This window comes from Girardinichthys multiradiatus, chromosome 15 (assembly GCF_021462225.1).
Source record: "Girardinichthys multiradiatus isolate DD_20200921_A chromosome 15, DD_fGirMul_XY1, whole genome shotgun sequence".
NCBI classification, from domain to species: domain Eukaryota; kingdom Metazoa; phylum Chordata; class Actinopteri; order Cyprinodontiformes; family Goodeidae; genus Girardinichthys; species Girardinichthys multiradiatus.
In genome coordinates, this window is record NC_061808.1 from 4,701,394 (window position 1) to 4,711,328 (window position 9,935).

Below are 9,935 nucleotides of genomic sequence, written 5' to 3' on the forward strand. Positions count from 1 at the left end.
GTAGTAGTCCTGAACACATCCCAGTCTGTACAGCCTAAACACGCCTGGAGATTCTCCACAGCCTCACTGCTCCACTTCCTTGTCGTCCTCACAACAGGTTTGCAGAGCTTTAGTTTCTGCCTGTATGCAGGAATCAGGTGGACCATGATGTGGTCGGATTGGCCCAGTGCAGCACGTGGGACGGCGTGATAAGCGTCTCTGATGGTGGACATTTTATAAACTGTCTATATTTGGGGAGTTCGTGGGTCAGATTACCTTTGTTAAAGTTGCCAACGACGATAACTAAGGAGTCCGGGTTGGTCCGCTCCACACTCAGTATCTGGTCGGCGAGCATGCGCTGTGCGACCTGCACGTTAGCTTGTGGCAGGATGTAAACACCGACCAGGATGAACGAAGCGAACTCACGGGGGGAATAGAAAGGCTTACAGTTTATGATGAAGGCTTCCAGGTCTGGAGAACAGTGCTGCTGAATCACTGTCACGTCGTTGCACCAACCATTGTTGAGGTAAAAACAGATTCCTCCACCTTTCGCTTTGCCGGAGAGTTCCGTGTCTCTGTCCGCTCTGTAGAGCTGGAATCCTGCCAGCTGCAGCGCAGAGTCCGGTATTAATCCACACAGCCACGTCTCCGTGAAGCACAAAACTGCCGATGAATAAAAGTCCCTGTTTTTCCCCAACAGCAGTTGTAGTTCCTCCATTTTGTTGGGAAGTGAGCGCACGTTAGAGAGAAATATTCCAGGTAACGGTGTTCGTAGTCCACGCTGGCGAAGACGTACCAGCACCCCAGCCCGTTTCCCTCTCTTCCGGCGTTTCACCGCGTGAGCAAAGGTGAGCGCACCTTTGACCAGAATGTCCAAAAATTCCAGAGCAGTAGGCAGAAAAGTGGGAAATAACTCCTCTGGTGTAGTAGCCCTGATGTTCATGAGTTCTTCTCTGGTGAGAGAGCTCCGGGTACCATCACAGAAGACCGTTTTAAAGCAAAAAACAAAACAAAACAATGCGCACCAACACGCCGAGGCGACCATCTGCGGCGCCATCTTGTGGAAAAGAAGATGGCGCCGCAAAAGAAGGGGATGAGTTAAACTCTTCCCTTTCAAACATCCGTCCTCAGTTAAGAAAGCAGGTGGGAACATTCTAATCTTTTTCATTTGTTTTATTTTGTCCTATTTGGTTGAAAACATGAATTTTCAAAATTCCTGTAGCGTTTTTGGTGAGTTTTAGTTTTGACATTAGTTTGCATTTTGAAATTAATCCTTAAAGTTTGGGGAATTATTGTGTTTAGTTTTCTTTTCTGTCTGTTTCCAGCCTGAGTTTTGTCACCAGTTACCCCTCACCTGTCTCTCTATGTTTTTTATCAGAAGAATTTCATCTGCTGTTTATCATTGTGGCACTTTGGCTCTCTGTTCCTGTTTTTCTGTATCCGTATAATCGTTCTTATAAAGGTTTCAACCTTGCCTTGTGTGCTTGACACTCAAGTTTAGGATGAATTTCTTTCCTTCCCTCTATTCTCTGCTTCGGATTTTGTTCTGAACTTTTTGCATCTGTTTCCAGAAGCTTTGGTTTTTAATAAAATACTTTTAGGTGTACCTGTTTCCTATTGTGCTATAATTGAGTTATTTCCACCGAGATACAAAAAATATCTAAATAAATCAGTTAAAATGTCATGTATTTTTTTTATTCCAATGATTTTACCTGTAAAACCAACATTGAATATATTCTCACTCCAGCATGTTTGTGTTTTTGCAGGTGAAATAATAAAAAAATCCATCAGCACATTCAACAATCTCTAACCTATGAATGTCTTTGCTGGAGTGCACTGATTAGTAAAAATGTGATTGAGTCTCTGTGTAATATATGTTTGCTATGTTCAGACTTACCATATTTCCTGAGAGGCATCATTGTGTCTGTGGGTTTGGCAATACTCATAATAACTGTTGTCACCCTTAACACATTTTTATTCTTTCAGGAAAAAAATCCCAGATGAATGAAGACATGGTAAGTTTAAATACTGGAAACTGAAATGAACAGATGTACCAAAATACAGAATATATGCACTTTAACATACTGTATATCAGTATAGATTAGTTTGTAGATGAGAACCCAGTTGTCATTTGTCATAATTTATCTTGGAATTTTGTTGTTATATCAATGCTTTATTGTAGGAACATAATTAGAAACAAAGAATAAACAGAAGTTAGCCATAACATATGACCACACATAGGCTATTTTAAAATCAGTTAATATCTTGTTACAGTGATACACAGTAGTTGGTTGGAGGTATAGTGAAATAAATCAACATTTTGTCCTAGAAAATAAAGAATGCAATGGAAAAAATGAAAAAAAAAAGTCTAAAGGTTTTAGTGACAGGAGCAAACAAGTTGGACCAATCTAAACAACAGCGTCACCAGTGATGGTCTCAGTTTTAACGTTCTGTTTGTGTTTTGCTTTCAACAGAGACTTAATGATAAAGAAGATGAAAGTATTGAGATGTATGAAAATGTTAAAGAGCTTTCTGCATCAGTCAGTCTCCACTGATCAACAACTTCAAACTCATCTTACTGCGCAAAGAAGTTCATTGCTGGTAAAGCAGCATGTTTTACATCTTGTGAGAAATGAACCATCTGGAAACTTACCCTGGAGAGACTAATTCCTGGAAGTGAGCTGAAAATCTGACTATGAAGACTCAATATTTATGAGAGATAAGGGGTCAAGGAAATAACCTCCAGAAGGCAGTGGAACCAATGATTGGAGATAAGAAAACACTTTAAAAAAGACTAAATAAAAGAACACACTAGTCAGTGTGTCTTTGACATATATTGTGGTTACACTTGCTTTGTGGTTATTGTTCTCAGTTAAATAGTGACAGGTTTTTGTCTGTCTCTATGAAAACTACCTGTAGCTTATTGAAACAAACCAATCTGTTAGTCTGACCACTTCTTTGCATCCTTTGTGTTTATTAAAACCATCCTAAGAGCAATTTGCTTAATAATCTTAATCTCTGAGCTTTTTATTTGTTTTATAAACTTCTCTTTCCTGTTTATCTAACTGGCTCTTACCTCTGGAAATAGGGACAAGTGTGGGCCCAGCTCCTGATGGGGGCATGGAAATCTCTCCCTCTGGGTGGTCACACTGAAGTGCACCCAAGAGGGCAAAGACAGCAGCTCCAAGTGTCGATGAGAGTGCCTCGTGAAAGCAGAAAGAAATTTTAGCGCCATTAGTGATTTCCTTCCTAAAAACACAATAATAACCAAGCAACCTTTGCTGTTACAGCCGGAAAGTTGACCTGAAATGAGGAAGTTTCAACTTCTGAGCACAACTGAAACTCTTTTAGCAATACTAGCTTGTTTCTTGGGAAAAATAGTTTGAGTTAATACATCGATTTATTGGTTTGCTCCTATAAATGTGTTTAAAACTGGTCTGGACATTTTGCCAGTGTGAAAATGTTTCATTTGTTTCTGAAGAAGTGTTTACCAGCATGCATTTATCAGCCAGTCCTTTAGATCCATCTGTTCCATTCTTTGTTAAGACAAGTTGCAACTTAGCTAATCACATGGCAGCACCTCTTGGTTTACAGAGAATAGTTTGAAAAAGAGAAAGCATCTATTGAGCAGCAGTTGTGTGGATTAAAATGCCTTGTTGATGTCCAAAGTCATAGGAATATGGGCAGGCTGGTCTGAGATGATGAAAATGCAACACCAGCTCAAACAAACCATGTCAAATCTCAAAGGAGATGTGCTACAGCAACAGAAAACAAGACTAAGTGCCACTCCTGTCACCTAAGAATAAGAAAACTGAGGCTGTATTTTTTACATCGTCACCAAAACTGGACAATAAAAGATTTGAAAATGTTGCCAGGTTTGACGAGTCTTCATTTCAGCCACCATTCCTAAACATTTTTAAGGTGATAGGGTGAGAATTTGGTGTAAACTATATGAAAGTGTCCTGCTTTTTCTCAACAGGCTGGGCTGCTGGTGCTGGTGATATAATGCTGTGGGGGATATTTTCTAGAAGCACTTTGGTCTTCTTAGAACGAATTTAGCATTGTTTGAATGCAACAGTATAAGTATTGACTACTCCTAGCAGACTAACACACTATGTCACAAAGCTCAAATAATTTCAAACTGGTTTATTGAACATGACTATGAGTTCATTTTACTCCAATCTAATTTTTCTCAACCCTGCTCTAATAGCTTCCACAGAAATCAGATCACAATCCAATAAAGCACATTTGGAGTGTAGTGAAATGATGAATTTTTCATGGGGAAACTCTTCCTTTAGTCTTTGTTCAAAAATTAGTTGTAAATAAATCTGGAGAAGTTTAAAAAGAAAAAAAAAACAATAGGAAAGCAACGATTTCTTGGTGACAAATTCGAAACAGCAGGTCTTAATTGAACTAACTGTGCTTTATTATTTCTAAATTGAACACAGAATAATGACCTTACATTAATGTTCACAGGGCTCATTCTCTGTGTTCTGCTGTCTTGTTCCTTTTGTAAATTAGCCCACTCAGTTGAACATTTATTTTAATCTGAGTATGCTATTCCTAAAAACTGTACTGTTTTCTTATGTTGTAAATGTTTCCCTACTGCACAATTTCTTATTTGTACTTTTAGTTTTTATATTTTTTACCATTGTGTGTAGGCAAACTCCTGCTCCGCTCGTACAGGGACCGGATGGCCCCTAATAAAGGGCCCCCGATTCCATACTCCTGGAGCACCCCCCACAGGGCATCACGAGGAACACAGTCGAATGCCTTCTCCAGGTCCACAAAACACATGTGAACCGGTTGGGCAAACTCCCATGAACCCTCGAGCACCCTGTAGAGGGTATAGAGCTGGTCCAGTGTTCCACGGCTGGGACGAAAACCACACTGTTCCTCCTGAAGCCGAGGTTCGACTATCGGTCGGACTCTCCTCTCCAATACCCTGGCGTAGGCCTTACCAGGGAGGCTGAGGAGTGTGATCCCCCTGTAGTTGGAACACACCCTCCGGTCCCCCTTCTTATAAAGGGGGACCACCACCCCAGTCTGCCAGTCCAGAGGCACTGTCCCCGACCGCCACGCAATGTTGAAGAGGCGTGTCAACCATGACAGCCCTACAACATCCAGACACTTGAGGTACTCAGGGCGGATCTCATCCACCCCCGAAGCCTTGCCACCGCGGAGCTTTTTAACCACCTCGGTGACTTCAGCCTGGGTGATGAAAGAATCCAACCCCGAGTCCCCAGCCTCTGTTTCCACCACGGAATGCGTGATGGCAGGATTGAGGAGATCCTCGAAGTACTCCTTCCACCGCCCGATAATGTCCTCTGTCGAGGTCAGCAGTCTCCCGCTCCCACTATGAACAGTGTTGGCAAAGCACTGCTTCCCCCTCCTGAGGCGCCGGACGGTTTGCCAGAATCGCTTCGAGGCCAACCGGTAGTCCTTCTCCATGGCCTCACCGAACTCTTCCCAGGCCCGAGTTTTTGCCTCTGCCACAGCCCGGGCCACAGCACGCTTGGCCTCACGGTACCCGTCAGCCGCCTCAGGAGTCCCACAAGCCAACCACAGCCGATAGGACTCCTTCTTCAGCTTAACAGCATCCCTTACTGCCGGTGTCCACCACCGGGTTCTGGGATTGCCGCCACGACAGGCACCGCAGACCTTACGGCCGCAGCTATGGGCAGCAGCATCGACAATAGATGCAGAGAACATGGTCCACTCGGACTCTATGTCTCCAACATCCCCCGGGATCTGGTCGAAGCTCTCCCGGAGGTGGGAGTTGAATACATCCCTGGCCGAGGGCTCCGCCAGGCGTTCCCAGCAGACCCTCACTATGCGCTTGGGCCTGCCGAGTCTGTCCGGCTTTCTCCTCCTCCAGCGGATCCAACTCACCACCAGGTGATGATCAGTGGACAGCTCAGCCCCTCTCTTCACCCGAGTGTCCAAAACATGCGGCCGAAGGTCTGATGATACGACAACAAAGTCGATCATCGACCTCCTGCCTGTACGAGCGGAGCAGGAGTTTGGTCCGCATTGCCGGCACTAAGTCGGACCTGTTCCCAGTGCATGTTGGACTCCGGCAGGGCTGCCCTTTGTCGCCGGTCCTGTTCATAACTTTTATGGACAGGATTTCTAGACGCAGCCAAGGGCCGGAGGGGGTCTGGTTCGGGGACCAGTGGATTTCGTCTCTTCTTTTTGCGGATGACGTGGTCCTGCTGGCCCCCTCTAGCCAAGACCTACAGCATGCGCTGTGGCGGTTCGCAGCCGAGTGTGAAGCGGCTGGGATGAGGATCAGCTCCTCCAAGTCCGAGGCCATGGTACTCGACCGGAAAAGGGTGGCTTGTCCTCTTCAGGTTGGAGGGGAGTTCCTGCCTCAAGTGGAGGAGTTTAAGTATCTCGGGGTTTTGTTCACGAGTGAGGGAAGAATGGAGCGGGAGATCGACAGACGGATCGGTGCAGCTGCCACAGTAATGGGGGCGCTGTGCCGGTCCATGGTGGTGAAGAGAGAGCTGAGCCGAAAAGCAAAGCTCTCAATTTACTGGTCGGTCTACGTTCCTACCCTCACCTATGGCCATGAACTTTGGGTCATGACCGAAAGAACGAGATCACGGATACAAGCGGCTGAAATGAGCTTCCTCCGTAGGGTGGCCGGGCACTCCCTTAGAGATAGGGTGAGGAGCTCGGCCATCCGGGAGGAGCTCGGAGTAGAGCTGCTGCTCCTCCACATTGAGAGGAGCCAGTTGAGGTGGCTCGGGCATCTATACCGGATGCCTCCTGGACGCCTTCCTCGGGAGGTGTTCCAGGCACGTCCCACCGGGAGGAGGCCCAGGGGACGGCCCAGGACACGCTGGAGGGACTATGTCTCTCGGCTGGCCTGGGAACGCCTTGGGCTCCCCCTGGAGGAGCTGGAGGAGGTGTCTGGAGAGAGGGACGTCTGGGCATCTCTGCTGAGTCTGCTGCCCCCGCGACCCGGTTCTGGATAAGCGGAAGACGACGAACGAACGAACCATTGTGTGTACATGCAGGCTTCCATTTGCCTTTCACTTTGCTGCTGGTACACCTGAATTTCCCCACTGCGGGACAATAAGGGATATTCTATTCTAGTAATACATGTTTTAAGTTAAAACTACCCCACCAGAACATTATTTTAAACCAATAACAAATAAAGTAACTTTTTGCATTTTCGCTTATTTTTCCATGTTCACCAGTGGCTGAACATTTTAGAAATGATAAAGTCATCTTAAACTGCTCTTTGGTGCAACTTGAGCGTGAGACTATTCACACAACAATGTATTTTACCAGTTTTTCGCATTGTCATTTTTAGGATTAAATGATTAAATTAAACCTGTGACGTAGGTACTAATATACACCAGTCAGGCATAACATTATGAACACTAACAGGAGACATGAATACCTTGATCTGGGCTGCTGGGTTGACGACTGGGCCAGAGTATCTCCAAAGCAGGTCTTGTGGGATATTTTGGGTCTGCTGTGATGAACAAAATAGTGGGTGACCAAGGCATATTGATACATGTGAACAGTGAAGACTGGTCAATATGGTTCAATCCAACAAACACTACTATTACCGCTGCACATCAAACTGCTGAGAAAGTTAATGCTCGTTCTGAAATAAACTTGTCAAAATCTTTAGTGCATCACAGTTTGTTGTGTTTGCAGCTGCATAGTTGCAGGCCATTAAGAAAATCCATGCTGACCCCTATCCACAGCGGATAGAACCATAAGAACTGGACGATGGAGCAATGGGAGAAGACAGGGGTAATACAATACAATGCTTTGGGTTCTACCACAGCAGGTTGGACCATGTGGACCCTATCACCCCATATACTCTACAGGGATGGATTTTGGTGGGATTGTGGCTTTATGCGACATGAATCTATTCAAATACCTAAAGGAGCTTATTGTGTTTAGAGCAGTGGTGTCATATTTTATCAGAATCAGGGGACTCTAACGCAGGCACAATCACAGAGACAGGGATAAAGTTTCAAAAAGTTTATTAAAAGCACAGTTTAACTCTAGGAATCCAGCAGGTGTCAGGTCTCAGCACACTAAAAGGGAGAGGACGGTGAGTAAAGGAGATGACGACTGATTGTTGCTGATAGAATTAAACTCTTTCTTGGTATTGGAGAAGAGAGTTCCAGAAGGAGATGAGCAAGCCACGGAGACTGAGGTTGACAGGTCGTTGTTCTGTATGAGCGGCTCCCCCAGATGGAGAATAGGAGTAGGATGGTGGAAAGGCAGGATGTGGAAGCGAGCAGCAACACCATCAGTAGATCCAGGAATCCAGGGAGTTCTATTTCATCCCTACTGACTGCCAGTGGCGGTGCTTCAAGCACTGAATGATCATTCTTGCGCATGCGCAGGTTGAGAAATTAATAACAACTACCGGTGGCTCACGTGAGTCTATATAGTCACATGACACCGGGAGCCCAGTCCCTTCTTTCTTCTCACGCCGGTGGCGTTTTCTTCTGCTCATGCTGAGTCCATTTAGTTTTCGGCAGTAGTTGCTGCTCGCTTTTGTTTATTCCTGGTTGTCCGACTGGCCGGTGGCGTTTCTGCTTGTGCTGAGTCCATTTAGTTTTTGGCAGTGGTTTACTGCTCACTTTTGTTTCTTCCTGTTTGTCCGACTGGCCGGTGGCGTTTCTGCTCGTGCTGAGTCCTACGGCTTGTTGCTGTAACGGTCTTGACGGCGTTTTTTCTGCCTGTTCGACCCCATCTGTCCACTGGGTCATGGACAATCTTTGTTGTGTTTGTCCTGTTCGGCTCCCTTACAGCCGGAGGACGATCATGACATGTGCCCTCCCTGCCTTGGCGTTGACCATCTCAGGGAGGCACTTTCAGATCATGCCTGCTCTAATTCCAGCGTTCTGCCCCGAGCGGTGCGGTTGGCCCGGCTGTCCTCAGTGGAGCAGCCTGGGCGGTCTCTGTCCAGCAGGATCCGTTGCCGCTTGGACAGGGTGCGGCCTCCATGAAACGGTCTGCTGAGGATGTGCCCTTGGCGTCTGGGAGGAGAGCCAAGCGGCATGGGCCCCTGGGACTGTCCTCTAGAGTGGACCAACTTTCTATGGAGCTGGCCCAGATGAAGGCCCTCCTTCAGTCTCTCCGGGCGGATGGTGGCCGCAGTGAGTCTTCCCCTCCTGAACAGGGCGGGTCCTCGCATTGTGAGGATTATGTTATTTCGGTTGTGGCCTCAAGCACCCTCTTTCGAGAGGCCTTTCCGGAATTGGGCTCCCGGACCTCAGGTTCGGGCTCCGGTGCCTCCCTGGGAGGTGCGGGGGAACTGGTGTCTGCAGCTATTAAAACAGCTCTGGGCCATTTACAGCTGGACGTTCCCCTGGCCCAGCCTGCTCCATCTAGCGCCTTCTTTAGGCGTCATGATGCTCAGGCTGTGTTTGTTGTTCCTCCCTTGGCAGAGTACGTCCAGGAGCTGCATGCTTGCTGGACGGACACAAGGGCCTTTCCCCCCCCGACAGCGGATGGCTGGGCCCTGGCTGCCATGCACGAGGCGCCAAGTTCAGGTTGGGCTGCATGCCCGCTGTCGAGTCTGCCATTGCCTCCCTCATCGTTCCTCCCGATGAGGCGTTGAGGCCTAATGCCCGTTGTCCACCACCGCAATGCTGTGTCACAGATGATCTGCTGTGTAGGGCCTACGACTCGGGTGCCCGGATGGGCCGCATAGGGAACTCACTCTCCCATCTAATGTTGGGCCTCTCCTCTTCGTTGGAGTCGGTTCCCTTGGACCAGTCGACTCAGGACTTGTTGGACGCATTTCTGCAGGCCCTGATGACGCGTGAGCTTGGACGCATGCTCTCCTCGCTGGTCCATGCTCGGCGCCAGGTGTGGCTGGCGCAATCACCCCTAACCGAGCCTTGCAGGAGAACACTGAGGGCTCTTCCTGTGGTTCCAGGGGAACTCTTTGGTTCCGCCGCCCTGGAGGC

At 47.3% G+C, this 9,935-nt stretch overlaps 1 long non-coding RNA gene across 1 annotated transcript; it reads left to right on the forward strand.

Annotated features, from left to right (window-relative positions):
- Nucleotides 1-1,081: 1,081 nt before the first annotated feature.
- LOC124882380 lies at nt 1,082-3,849 on the forward strand. The gene is made up of 2 exons (XR_007041884.1): nt 1,082-1,994; nt 2,454-3,849. It is a non-coding gene; the product is annotated as an uncharacterized LOC124882380 (long non-coding RNA).
- Nucleotides 3,850-9,935: the final 6,086 nt, after the last annotated feature.